The sequence below is a fragment of the Apus apus genome, chromosome 4 (genome assembly GCF_020740795.1).
Source record: "Apus apus isolate bApuApu2 chromosome 4, bApuApu2.pri.cur, whole genome shotgun sequence".
NCBI classification, from domain to species: Eukaryota; Metazoa; Chordata; class Aves; order Apodiformes; family Apodidae; genus Apus; species Apus apus.
In genome coordinates, this window is record NC_067285.1 from 38,352,198 (window position 1) to 38,364,377 (window position 12,180).

The window sequence follows — 12,180 nt, forward strand, 5'->3', positions numbered from 1 at the left end:
AAAAAGCCAAAAATGTGTCACACCCGCAAACCCACTGAGATTTCTTGCATAAGAACAGCTCACTGTGATAACTGGTAAAAGAAAATAAAATTTTAATTTAAATAAATAAAATTAAATCTCACTGAGGAACCATCACATAAAACTTTAGCCTGTCTCCTTAATTCCACAGTTTAGCAGCAGTCATCTTTCACAGGTTAAAAAAAGAGGTACCATTCCCACCATGGTGCCCATAGTTCCAAGCACAGTTTTCCACCCACAATGGTGTCCATAGCTGGGTGGATCATAGAAATATCCAAGCTGCAGATTTAGTTGCAGGAACACTCATATAAAAAAACAGAAGTCCAAAACCACCCTCAAAAAAAAAAAAAAAAAAAACAAAAAAAAACAAAAAAACAACACCAAAAAACAACCACCTGTAGCAAAGAAAACCATTGCTAATGGAAGTGAAAATACCAGCTGAGTAAGCTGAACAAGCAGTCCTTGAAATATGTCTGAAAAGGAGCACCATAGACAAGCTTCCTCCAATTTGTAAAGAAATACAACCTGGATCCAAGCTTTTGTCTTCTGAAACTCAGAAAATATTCACTACGGACCACACCTTGCAGGAATAATTTTTTTACAAGGTAAGGAAAATCATTATTCATCAAGCCAACATTTTGTGTTTTAGAATATTTGCTAATATTTTCATTTCTTATGGTAACTCTATAATTGAATTAAGTAATTTTTACAATTATCATTATTAATAAAGTTATTTTAGTAATCCTCAGTCTTAAAATAAGTAATTTGAACAGCTGCCACTACCATCAAGTTCAGTATTTCAAGACTCACTTTCCGATGCAAGATTTAGGGATCAGTACTTATGGAAGGACAATTAACGTTCATTTCCAGCCAGCTTTAACAGACTATTTAGCAGGCATATATTATATAGTAGCAAAACAAAAACGTGACCCTGTTCTCCTGTAAGTGTATTCGTATAATAAAGCTAGGATTTGAAATGCTATGACTTGAAAGATTCCCATCCCCCCTTTAAAGGATTTCCTTAGGTAGTAAATAGATACCCATATTCTCTCTCCACACACGTTTGTTTCTATACAGAAATAACAGACTCATTAAAAAAAAAAAATCTCCTTCAGTCTTTGGCTTTACTTTTGCAGCAGAATTAGCTTTGCACCAGTACACATTTCTGGAATTCAAACGCTGAAAGTTCATTTGAGCTGCAAATTGAAAGGATTCCAATTTTGGTGATGTCAAATAATCTCTTCGGATTTTTCTGGTGAGAAAACGTGTTAAAAACAGGGACATTTGCAGTATCCCCTTATGTACTCAGAAGGATCAGTCATTCTCACACCCTGTGGCTAACAGCTGACTACTTTATGCTCTAAGTACTGCTCTCTTTTTATTTACATGTAAATTTGGACAGAAATCCACAAGAAACCAAACAGAACTGAACTCCAAGAAGATCTGAAATGGAGGTTTCTGCTATTTCTCCCATAAGACTCATGCAAATTCCCCCCACTGATAGTCCTTGTTGCAACTTCAAGAGCAGCTTCTGTGAAAAAATAGTAACTGCAGGAGGGTAATTCAAAGACATTCCTACCTCTTCGGTTTGTGTCATCAGGCAACAGAAAAACAAGAGGACAAATGATACCACGGGGCTTCCCAGCCTGGCAGGTCACTGGGCAGCTGTTCAGGTTAGGAACACCCAACGCTGTGGCCAGCTTGCATCCTCATAGACCCCAAAAGGCTGGTGCACAGTCCTGTAATAAACACTTCTGTTCCATAGGAGGGATTTTCATCATAACTAGTATCACACACTGGTTTCCAAGGCTTAGCTCCACATCACAGAGCTCAAACTCCATGCAAGATTTTACCTGGAACACTATGGCTGCTTCTTGAAGCCACTATTCGATATTGAGCCATCAAGGTCTAGAGAGGATGGCAGAGATTGACCCCAAAGCAAGCACTCCAGCAGGCTGCAGTACAGATTTAATCAAGAGATTTTAAAGTTCTGTAACTTATTACATACACCACACACTGCTTTATCACCCAATTATGTGTGCCATAACTGCCTGCAAGACTGTCCAACAGCAATAAAAAGCATCCCTGCCAGAAACTGTGTACAACCCTGAGCAAACACAGTAGAAACAAGATGCTACAGCAACTCAAAGTTCAAAGGCAGGGGGCAGAAGCATTGCATTGAATGGTTGTAGGACTTCACTTTAACCTTGAAAATTTTATTGCTGTATTTTCAGTTCAAGCCACACAATCAGAGTTAAGAGAAAGACCTCTGCCTCCCCAGCCAAGTTCTGTTATTCAGAGGGAGCACAAAAGAGAAGCTTTCCTTTCCTCAGAAATAGCACAATGACACAGAGACACGCTCCTTTATCAATATTAACTGTAAACTGCTATTACTGGATTTCCAAAGAGCACTCCCTTTTGAGCCTTCTAAGTGGATTTGAAGCCAGAAGCAGCTAATTGACTTCAAACAAGAAAACCTGATAGTAGTTATCAGAGCCCTTTTAATTTGCTCAAAGCAAAAGTTCAAATTCTAAATCTAATGCACAAAGGAAATACGTGAAAGGCAAGTCACTGGAGCGTGACAAGGATGCTATCTCACTAAGGCAATGAAGTCATCTTTACCAGTGCCACAGAGGAAACAACCCCATGCCACAGATTCAGAGTTAGAACTTTGTGAATGTTCTTTTCAACGAGGCATCTTTAAACCCAGCCTAAATTCTTCTGGTGCTCCCAACCCATGAGGAGGAATTCAAGCACAAACCACTAAAAGCTATGCTATATTTGATAGGGACGCATATCACAACATAACCAACATAAAATGTAACCAATTCAGTAAAAAAAAAGGTAAAAATCAGAAGCCTGGCAAATCCACACTAACAGACTGGCACACAGGAGCATTGTTTTCTGAACCCACAGCAGTAAGTGCCTTCATGCATCCTTTCTCCTGAAGCAGCTATTCCAGCCAGTGGATCTTTGCTCAACCCAAGCAACACTTTGCATCTGCTCCTCCCTGGCAAGACAGCACCTCTGACTCTGCCTAAGAACTACTACCTGCAAGTAGCTGATTGCAGACCTACCAGCAAAAAAATAAATATAGGTTCTCTCCTTCCTCTCCTGCACAGCAATTTTCATTCACAACCTTGCACAAAACACCTTCCAGCTTGCTATTTATGATGGGTCTTTAAGGTGGCAGCACCAGGCAGAAAGACAAATGGCTTCTCCAGTGCTGCTGGAAGAACACTGGTGTATGTGAGCAAAGCGCCCTTGCTGATAAGTAGGTAGATCAGAAAACAAAAGGAGTTACAGGTTTTCCCTTCTCACAGGGATATTTTCCTTTCAAGTTTCTGCAGAATTTTAACCTTTTCTTATCAAGGTGAGACATCATTAACCGAAGCACTTGCCCTATACCCACAGTAGGACTGTGAAAGCACATTTTGAAAGCTCCTCTACAGAACTCCCTCTTAAAAACCTACTGTGAGGAATACCATAATACAACACCAGTACATCAGGGTGTTGTCTGACTGTGGAGGGATTTCAAGATTTAAAATTATTGCCTGGAAATTTAAAGGAAAAAAACTTCAGTTATGAGCTGCAGAAACCCTGCCGGACCTTGCTGGGAGCTAGATGGATATGGTTCAGCCTGAGGCTGTTACCTCGCTAGGAATGCCCTGTGCACATAAATGAAAACCTCATCCCTCCTCTGAACTGGGGGGTATGGGGGGAGCAGAAAGAGCCAATCCACAATTCCCTCTCACCCCACTTTTAAGTCTGGACAGCAGCAAGACACCTCACTGCCAGCTCCTCCTAGGCTATCCATCATTCCTCTCCAGCTGCTGGCCCTTTGAAGTCTTGGAAATGCAGGTTAAGAGCAGCCTCTTCCTTAAAGTACAGTCACTGCTTTTACAAATGTGAAATTCAAACTTAGCAGGACTGAAGGATAAGTTACAAACAAATCCTTCCCATGATATGTTTTCTGGAAACTTAAGGGTCTGGGACTACTTCATATTTGCATCTAACGGTGGGGAGAATGACTCACAGAAAAAGCATCACTGCAGATCACACTAACCTTCACCCTTCAGATCATACTGACACTCAGTAGGTGTCAGGTGAAGTTACTGAGAACTAAAATCACTAGCCAAAATAAATCAAGCCTTGCAAAACTGAACTCTACAATCCTCTGACATGACAGAAGTCATTAGGAAAGGTCTTTCAGCACTTGCTTGAGCACCGAGTGGCAAATCAGTTCACATACATGCAACTGTGTGAACAAGCACACACACAGATGCAAGCAATCCCTTTTAATAATTCTGCATATGACTGGAAACTAGTACAACAAAATTAAGTCTGTCATTCAATAGTTGCTGGGGTTTGGAAGCCTTCAGTTTGGGATTTTTTTGGTTGAGGAGGGTGTCTCTGTACCTCACTCTTAATGACAATTTTCCTTGGATTATCAATCAAAAAAAGAACCAGGCATGTTCCTGCAGACTATCACATCAGCAATTACTAAAGAACAAATTCTGTGTGCAACTACACATCCCTTTTTTTTTTTTAATGGAAAACATGTACATTTCAGGAATAACCAAAACAATTAAGCCCCTAAGTAGCTAGCAGCCTAAGCACAAAGTCATGTTTAGATGCACAGTAAACTGCACCTCCCTGGACCAAAAGAGAGCAAGTATCTATAGCGTACACAGAACAGTTCTCTGATGGAGCTGTTACTCTCAGGATCTGCCCTAGGGCACAACCTCGCTGCTACCCATGCACCTAGCTTCACATGGGAGCAGCTCCGGGGGAAGGATCAAGAAGTAGCAGACCAGCTCCTCTTGAATGTAAATACTAAAAGGATGCACTCCTAACGAAGGAGAAATCCACTGATAATTAACGTCGTTGTAAAAAAAAAAAACAATAAAAAAAACAAAAACAAACCCACAAACAAAAAACCCCCAACGACCATCACAAAGGTACGTGAACAAAAGGATGGTTAAATTCTCATTTCTATGTTGGCTCTTGAGCAGAGCAGCTCTGGGCTGCAATGCTTAGCAGGAAGCTCACAAAAGGGAAAAAGAGCAATAAGGAGCCTGTCTCAGCTAAGAAAATACTCCCATATGGCCACATACCATTTGGAACGCTAAAAACTTGAGAGGAAATACGATTTCCTTGAGCCAGCTGCTGCTGACAACTCAACTGAAGATAAACTGAAACTATACAAAAAGTTTTCAAACAGCATGGAGCGTTTCTCAAGTTCCCACCGGCTAACAAGTACCAGACGAGGACGTCTACAGACATAATCTCTCTAGGAAAGAACTCGAGGGGAGAGAAGCCCCCGAGCGCTCCCGCCCCAGCCCGCGCCCACCGCCCGTCACGGCGTGTCCGCGCGGCCCCGCTCCGGCCCAAAGAGCCGCGCAGGAGCCGAAAGCGGCCGCGCAGGCAGGTGCGCCGGACCCCGCCGAGCCCCCCCACGGGTCCCCGGGGCCGCGCTCACCTGCGGGGCTCGGGCTTGCGGCGCTCCTCCAGCTTGGCGGCGGGCGGGGGCTGCGGGGCAGCCGGGCGGGGAGCGGCAGGCGCGAGCGCGGCGGCGGGGCGGCTTCAGCAGGCGGTGCGGGGCATAGCTACGCACCGCGCGTGGAGAGAGACACAGATCTACACAGACATCTATACCTGTCTCTATGCCCGTACAGCCGCCTGCCTGCTTCGCTGGCTGCTCCGGCCCCGGGAGCGCAGGGGAAGGCCCCGCGGCGGGGCCAGCGGAGCGGCTGTGCTGGCGGCGCCCGCCCCGGCCCGCATTTAAAGCCGCCCGCAGACTCGGACGTCCCCTCGCCCGGTCCCATCCCGTCCCATCCCATCCCCCGCCGCTCGGCTGCCGCTCGGCGTCACGGGGCCCCGGGGCGGGGAGGCCGGAGGAGGAGCCTGCGGGGCCGGGGCTGCCGCTGCCCGGGCGGTGTCCCCGCCCCGGGGCAGGTGCTCCGCGGCTGCCCGCGCCGCCGTGGCAGGCGCGGTGTTTCCGCCGGACCCGCTGTCTCCATCGGAACTCCCCTAGGTCCATCGCGCTCCCTCTGCCAACACAGTCGTGTCCCCGAAAGCCGCCTCACGTCACTTTTTCCGTCAGTTCTTCACTTGCTGGCCGGCTTTTTATAGCTGCCCCTCCATCCACCGCCTGCCAAGCTGCCTGTCCACGGGCACCCCCTGCCTCAGCCCCAGGAGACGCCAGGCTGCCATCCCACAGGGCAAGGGGGGAATGGCACTGCCAAGAAAGAGCAGGAGGGTTCCCCACAACAGCAACCCTACCGCACCAAAAACACCCAACCAAGGAGGTAGCATCTTGGACAAAGGCACGTACCACTGAGGGTAAGAAAAAAACAAACAAACAAACAAACCCCCACAACACCACAGGGAAAATGTAGAAAACATCATTCAGTGAGTTTGTTATGAATTTGCAAGGAAATAAAGTAATATTTTACATGGTGCTTTTCCTTGGCTTGCAGCACAGTAAGACACACCCATCGCCAACCAGCCTTTGCTGCCCACAGGTGTAGTCTAAGTTCCCCTTCTCTCTCTTACACACACATTCTTCTGCTTAGATGAACTGCCCTTCAAAAAGTCCATTCCAGATTTTGGAAGAGAGCACTAACACAAATATGCTCGATCTTGTTCCATACACTCCTGTGCTCAGCTTTACTGTCTGGTCAAGGTGACAAGATCCATAACATCTATTTAAACAATGGGGCTCTGCAAAGGAACATGGCAGAACAGCAATCCATCTGTGGGAAGGACATGGACACTCAGAGGAACAAAGGACACTATTGTAGCTCTGTAAATTAAAAATTCCATTTCTGTAAGGTTTAGGATTACCACACAGCAACAGCCTCATCAGCTGCTCATCAACTACCAAGCTCCATTTTTTGTGACCCATTCAAATTCTGTATTAGGGAATCATATGCAACCCACTGGACAGGCAAAAAAGGCAGCAGGAACAGAAAGCACAGCACTTGCAGGCCCAAGTGAGAGCACTGCAAAAGCCACCTCCCTGCTGAACTCCCCCTCTCCCTTATGCTGCTGTCTCTGAAAACAGGTAATCCCCTTCACCCCTATTTTAATGTTTTCCTGAAAGATCTCAGGCCTGTGGTCTGCACATTAATTGGTCAGGACTTTAATAACTCTAATTCCTGAAGTAACTGTTGTTAATGGGTTTCCACTGGGTCACTGACAGCATAGGGGTGACTTTCATGGCTTGCAGGTGTATTTCATTTGAACTGATGTCCCTGTACTAATAACAGCAAAGCACTGAATCAGTTGAGAAGCTTTGTATACCCAAGACCTAACCCAAGTAACTACACGACTTCCCCCCTTCTAAGGCATAGGCAACAGCTCAGAATCGATGAATCCTCTGTTCATGCTTTACCTCCCTAGGGATATTACAATTAGTTTGTACATTCAACTTCACTGCTACTTATAAATTAACTGGGAAGCTTCTGAAGAAAAAAACACATTAGCTACTTCAGAAGATTGCTGTTGCTTCTTGCCACTTAGACAAGTAATGGGGGTTTTAGGATCCCTCCAAGTGTTTAGATCCCTCAGTGAAAGCACCTCCTGGATGGTTCTCAGCAGCTGCCTCTTAACTCCCTATTTCAGCAACAAATCCAAATAACTCCCATACTATTTCCATTTCCTCACAGTTCATTGTAACTTAAAACACTGTCATCTAAAACCCAGGCATTTAATTTTCTGCCTAAACAGAGTTTTTGACATTAGGATGCACAAGGTTAAATCAGTCTTTAAATATACCATCACTACATTTAACAATCTAAAACCCTACCAAAACCATTCCCAGGAGTCTTTAAATCAAGATCCAAGGCAATTACCTCAGCCAAGTTTGAGAATGAGCACCCTCTACATGTAGAGAAACACACAAGTAAAATGACCTAATAATCCTGTCACTGCGACAAACTGAAAAACCAGCTAGAGCCGACTTGTCCGATGCACTGTATGTATGCACCTCTTGGCGTCACTGACACACACTGGCTCGCATAGTCACTCTTAAAATTTACCCAGTCCTTTCCAATATGTTTTCTGTTTAATTTAATACACGGAGATAAGCTTGTCACTCAGAACTAAAGCCCGCTAACATTCCATTCACAGCACGGGCAAGGAAGGAACAGTTTTGTTTGAGAAGCCTGTGGCTGTTTAAACCTGCCTTTCAAGTCAGCTGGCTTCAACCCAGGACACAGAGACTTGGTGAAGACAAGATGTGCAGATGGTCTTCCATAAAGCCTGCCTCCTGCTCACAACCACGGCAATACTAACCTGCCTCAGGAACAGCACAGGACAGGATGCCACAGTCAACTAAACCTCTGCTGGTAGACAGAAATGTTTCTTCTGCCTTCTCATGCAGCGCTCTTTTCCTGTGAGGTTGCACAAGGTACCAGTGTCACTGCCAATGTTTCACATGTATATGGGCAGTGAGAAGAGGATGTAAAGATTAGAGAACATGTAAATGCACATGCGCAATAGAACTGGTAGGGTAAAACTCTCCCTGTGGGCAGGTTATTCCATAAATGCATCTTGCAGCATTTCTGGTGGATTCCTCATAAGCTGCTGATGCTGACCACAGCATTGTCAGTCAGAGATGCTGCTGAACTGGATGGGAACTGGCAGCTCCTGCATTTCCAGGGATTTGTGCCGACAACCAAGTGATAAAATATTTGCATTGGATTAAGTCAGCAGTAATTCCATCTAAGCCAGGAAGTTTCAGACCGTAAAACTATTTCAATAAGAAGAACTAGGTGCAGAGAGACCACAGTTGTACTGGGTCTAAGAGGCTTTGTATTGTCCTTTGTTGACAAATGGTCAGGTCCAAGTCATCATTTACGAAAGGAGGCTCAACCCTGAACACCTTTGTGCATGCAAGTATTCCTCTCTCCAGCAACAAAACAAATAATGCATGTTTTCAGGACTCAATCCTTGACCCTGGCTGTTCCTAAGGATCTCGATGTTTGGGGTTTTTTGTTTTGTTTTTTAAAAAGACACAGGTATGCAGCTCATTCTAGCTGTCAAACTCAACTTCCTGCATTACATTCCTTAGCATTACAGCTGAATTAGTCCAATAGCACTGATTTCTAAGGGCAACCATGAAAACCAATTCTGTAGCACACATATTTGTATTTCCCCTGTTTGTTCAAGTCACCAAGAATCAGTACTTGTCCATCCTTTCTATCCACTTCCCAGGAAATCTAGACAGAACTCAACATCTCAGCATTAGCTGATAGCTGGGTATTAAAGGTCTAAGGTAAGTAAACCTATTGGCTTTTGAACTTGATCAGCAGGTCCTGCATTTTCTAATAGTCCTGCCTCAATTAGCCGGGAAAACTTTTCAGACTCCATAAGAGTCCTAATTCAGCCTTCTGACTTGAGTGTCTGCCCAGTAACTGTGAAGCCACATGCAGGGCCCAAAGAAGGAAATGGCCAAATTCCCACTGACTTCCCCTGCACTAGCTCACACCTAAATCTTTCAAAGGTGGAGGAAGAAAACAGGAGATGCTGAAAGTTTTTCAGCTGAGATAAGACAAAAATCAAATGTTAGGGGCTCAAGGGTTTTTTTGTGATGTGAGCTTGATGTGGTTATCATTAATAATACATCATGTCTGCTTGAGAGCAATGAGCAATTCTGGATCGCTCTGGTAGCCATATAGGCCACGTGATCTCTTCACTCACATCAAAAGAAGAGAGCTGTGGGGATTACGTCGTCTGGGTCAATTGCTTCTGGTACCTTCCAATACTCCTGATAACTTCTGATAGCACAGCACAACAGTCTCAAAAGCTTTTTCAGTAGAACCTCTAGTTCAGGTTGGAAGGTTAAACACATGGAGATCAGAATATAGTAAGTGTTGTGCTCTGGGAAGCAACACAAACTTGTGCTTTTATGTTGCTATGTATCTGTATACACAGACCTGTATGCAAGACCGGCCAGTCACATACTGCTACTTCCAGGATTTCATTGTCTAAATCACTCCTATATTTCCTTGCAAAATCATCCCTGATCGTTCCAGCAGCAGCAAGTCCTCCCCACACAAAACGGCCGAACCTGTGGCACCCAGCAGCAGGAGGGCTGCCAGGAGCTCCCGGGCTGCTCGGGGCCAGCGGAGCAGCCGGCGGGCAGCGCGCCCGAGCCCGCAGCGCTGCGCGGGGGCCCTCTGCTGGAAAGCTGCACCCCCGGGCCCCGCCGCTGGCACCCCCAGCTCCAGCCCCCCGAGAGGGGCGAGCAGCGATTGTTCCCTTCGCAGGAAGCGAGCTGGGCTTCCTGCAGGGTAGGTCGAGCGCCCCAGCCTGGGGGAGCAGTGGAGAAAGGTGATTTCATCCGCCTGGAGTTGTGTCCTACTCCGTGCTCCGGGGCGTGAAGCCGAACCAGTCTCTGGTCTAAGAGCCAAAAAATAAAGACAGTGTATTTGTTTATATACCCACAAAAACCACCAGAGCATAAGGATGCTGAAACGCGCTTCCGCCACCTACAACTGCTGGGATACTGAAACAACAAATCTTCACCCCCCTCTAGACTGAGGAATGGCGAAGAGAGCTGAAGAAGAGCAGAGCAGCCCAGCTGTCTGAAGCACTTCTGTGATTTTCAACACATTGCCTCTCCTCTGTTTCACAGTGAGTTTGTGAGAAACGTCTGTCGTGCCAACGAACAGCCCCACACGGATCCTGCAGCCAAGCATAGTTTATTTACATTCTTGCAAGTATGGGTGACCTAAACAAGTAGGCACACCCATAGCAAGGTGAATAACGGTTTATATTCCCTATTCCCGTTGTAAAGTTCCCTCCCGTTTCCCCACTGGCTGGGCACTCCAGGGTTTACAGCCCATCTGACGCTTCTAATTATCCTATAAGTTTCCTGCCGCTGTTCACACATCCCATTCTAGCAGGTTACTTTTTACCTTTTAAGGTAAAATTCTGACCTTTCTTGCCCCCTTGGCTGTCTTCCCAATTACCAAAATGATCTATACCTATTGGTGTCATCCTACCTGGAGGACCAAGATAGAAGTGGCTTTGTTCGGCCTTATCTTGGCCATAAATCCTGCTCCATGTTCGGATCCCCCAGATGGAGCCCAAGTAAATCCCTCAGGTTATTGGACCGTAAACCACTCCAGGTGTCATTGGAATGTGCAGGTATCTCACTTCTCTTAAACTATTATATTCCTAACATAGGGTATATATAAAAAAAAAACAACAATATGCTTCTAACACTAAGGATGTGAAAACAACACTGAACCCAACACTATGCTTCTAACACTAGGATGCAAAAACAACACTACATTTCATTTCTAACAAGTTCATGCAGAGAGCAGATCAGAATGGACACAGATTTTTTTTCACGTCTCAGGACAGGAAAGAAATCCCAGGGTTAAAGTCAATCCTCTTTAGCACAAAGCTAATTGTATCTACATGAAAACAGGGTAGAACAGATATGGTGGGCTGCTAGTGAGAGGAACAGTATTTACATCACAAGGATTTATTCTTTTCCCAGTTTCTCCTCCCCCAGTGGTGATTCAGATGAGTTTCTCTTAAATTTCTCTTCCTCATTCCTCAGCTATTGGCACCCTGGACCAAAACAAACAAACAAACAAAACCCTCAGAGCCATAGGCCAACATGCCCTCCAGTCCTTTTGTATAGCTCCTCTACTGTGGTCCAGACCAATTCTTCTTCTGAGTACCAAATCTGCACGAAGTATTAACCATCATCATTATAAAAAATCTTCTCCCCATGCACCAGCTCAGGAAAACTTCTAATATTTTATCACTAGCTGAAAGGACATGGAGAATCTCACCCATTGTCAGTGGAAGGGCAAGTTCTCCAACATGACTGGCACAGAGAAAACCTGCAACTTACGGTCAAAAATCAGCAGCCTCCTCAACGGGCCTTCTTACCCTCTGGTTGAAGATACCTTCCAACAAGCAGGTGTTGACAGGCATTAGGGTTAGGACACAATGCACATCAGGGAAACAAACTCTCCCTGCTTCTCTAAAACTGAATCCTCTCCTATACTCAGAGCATCTCGTCTTGAGCACAGAATATCCTGCAGGAAAGAGTAGCTTGAACAGCTGGTTACAGTGATCCTTTTCACTCAAGACCACATCTTGTTATGATTAAAAAAAAATCCCAGCTGGATA

General features: G+C 45.3%; 1 protein-coding gene across 7 annotated transcripts in view; it reads right to left on the bottom strand.

Moving 5' to 3' along the window:
• The window catches only part of SLC4A4 (solute carrier family 4 member 4), a 204,985-nt gene that overhangs the window by 157,616 nt on the left and 35,189 nt on the right, over positions 1–12,180 (bottom strand). Inside the window, exon 1 of one of the 7 annotated variants that reach the window (XM_051617730.1) lies at positions 5,501–5,543. The exons of the other annotated variants lie outside the window; for them this stretch is intronic. The gene's annotated coding sequence lies outside the window, so the exon portion shown is untranslated. Of the gene's footprint in view, positions 1–5,500; positions 5,544–12,180 lie in introns of those variants that run through there. 7 annotated transcript variants of the gene reach the window in all.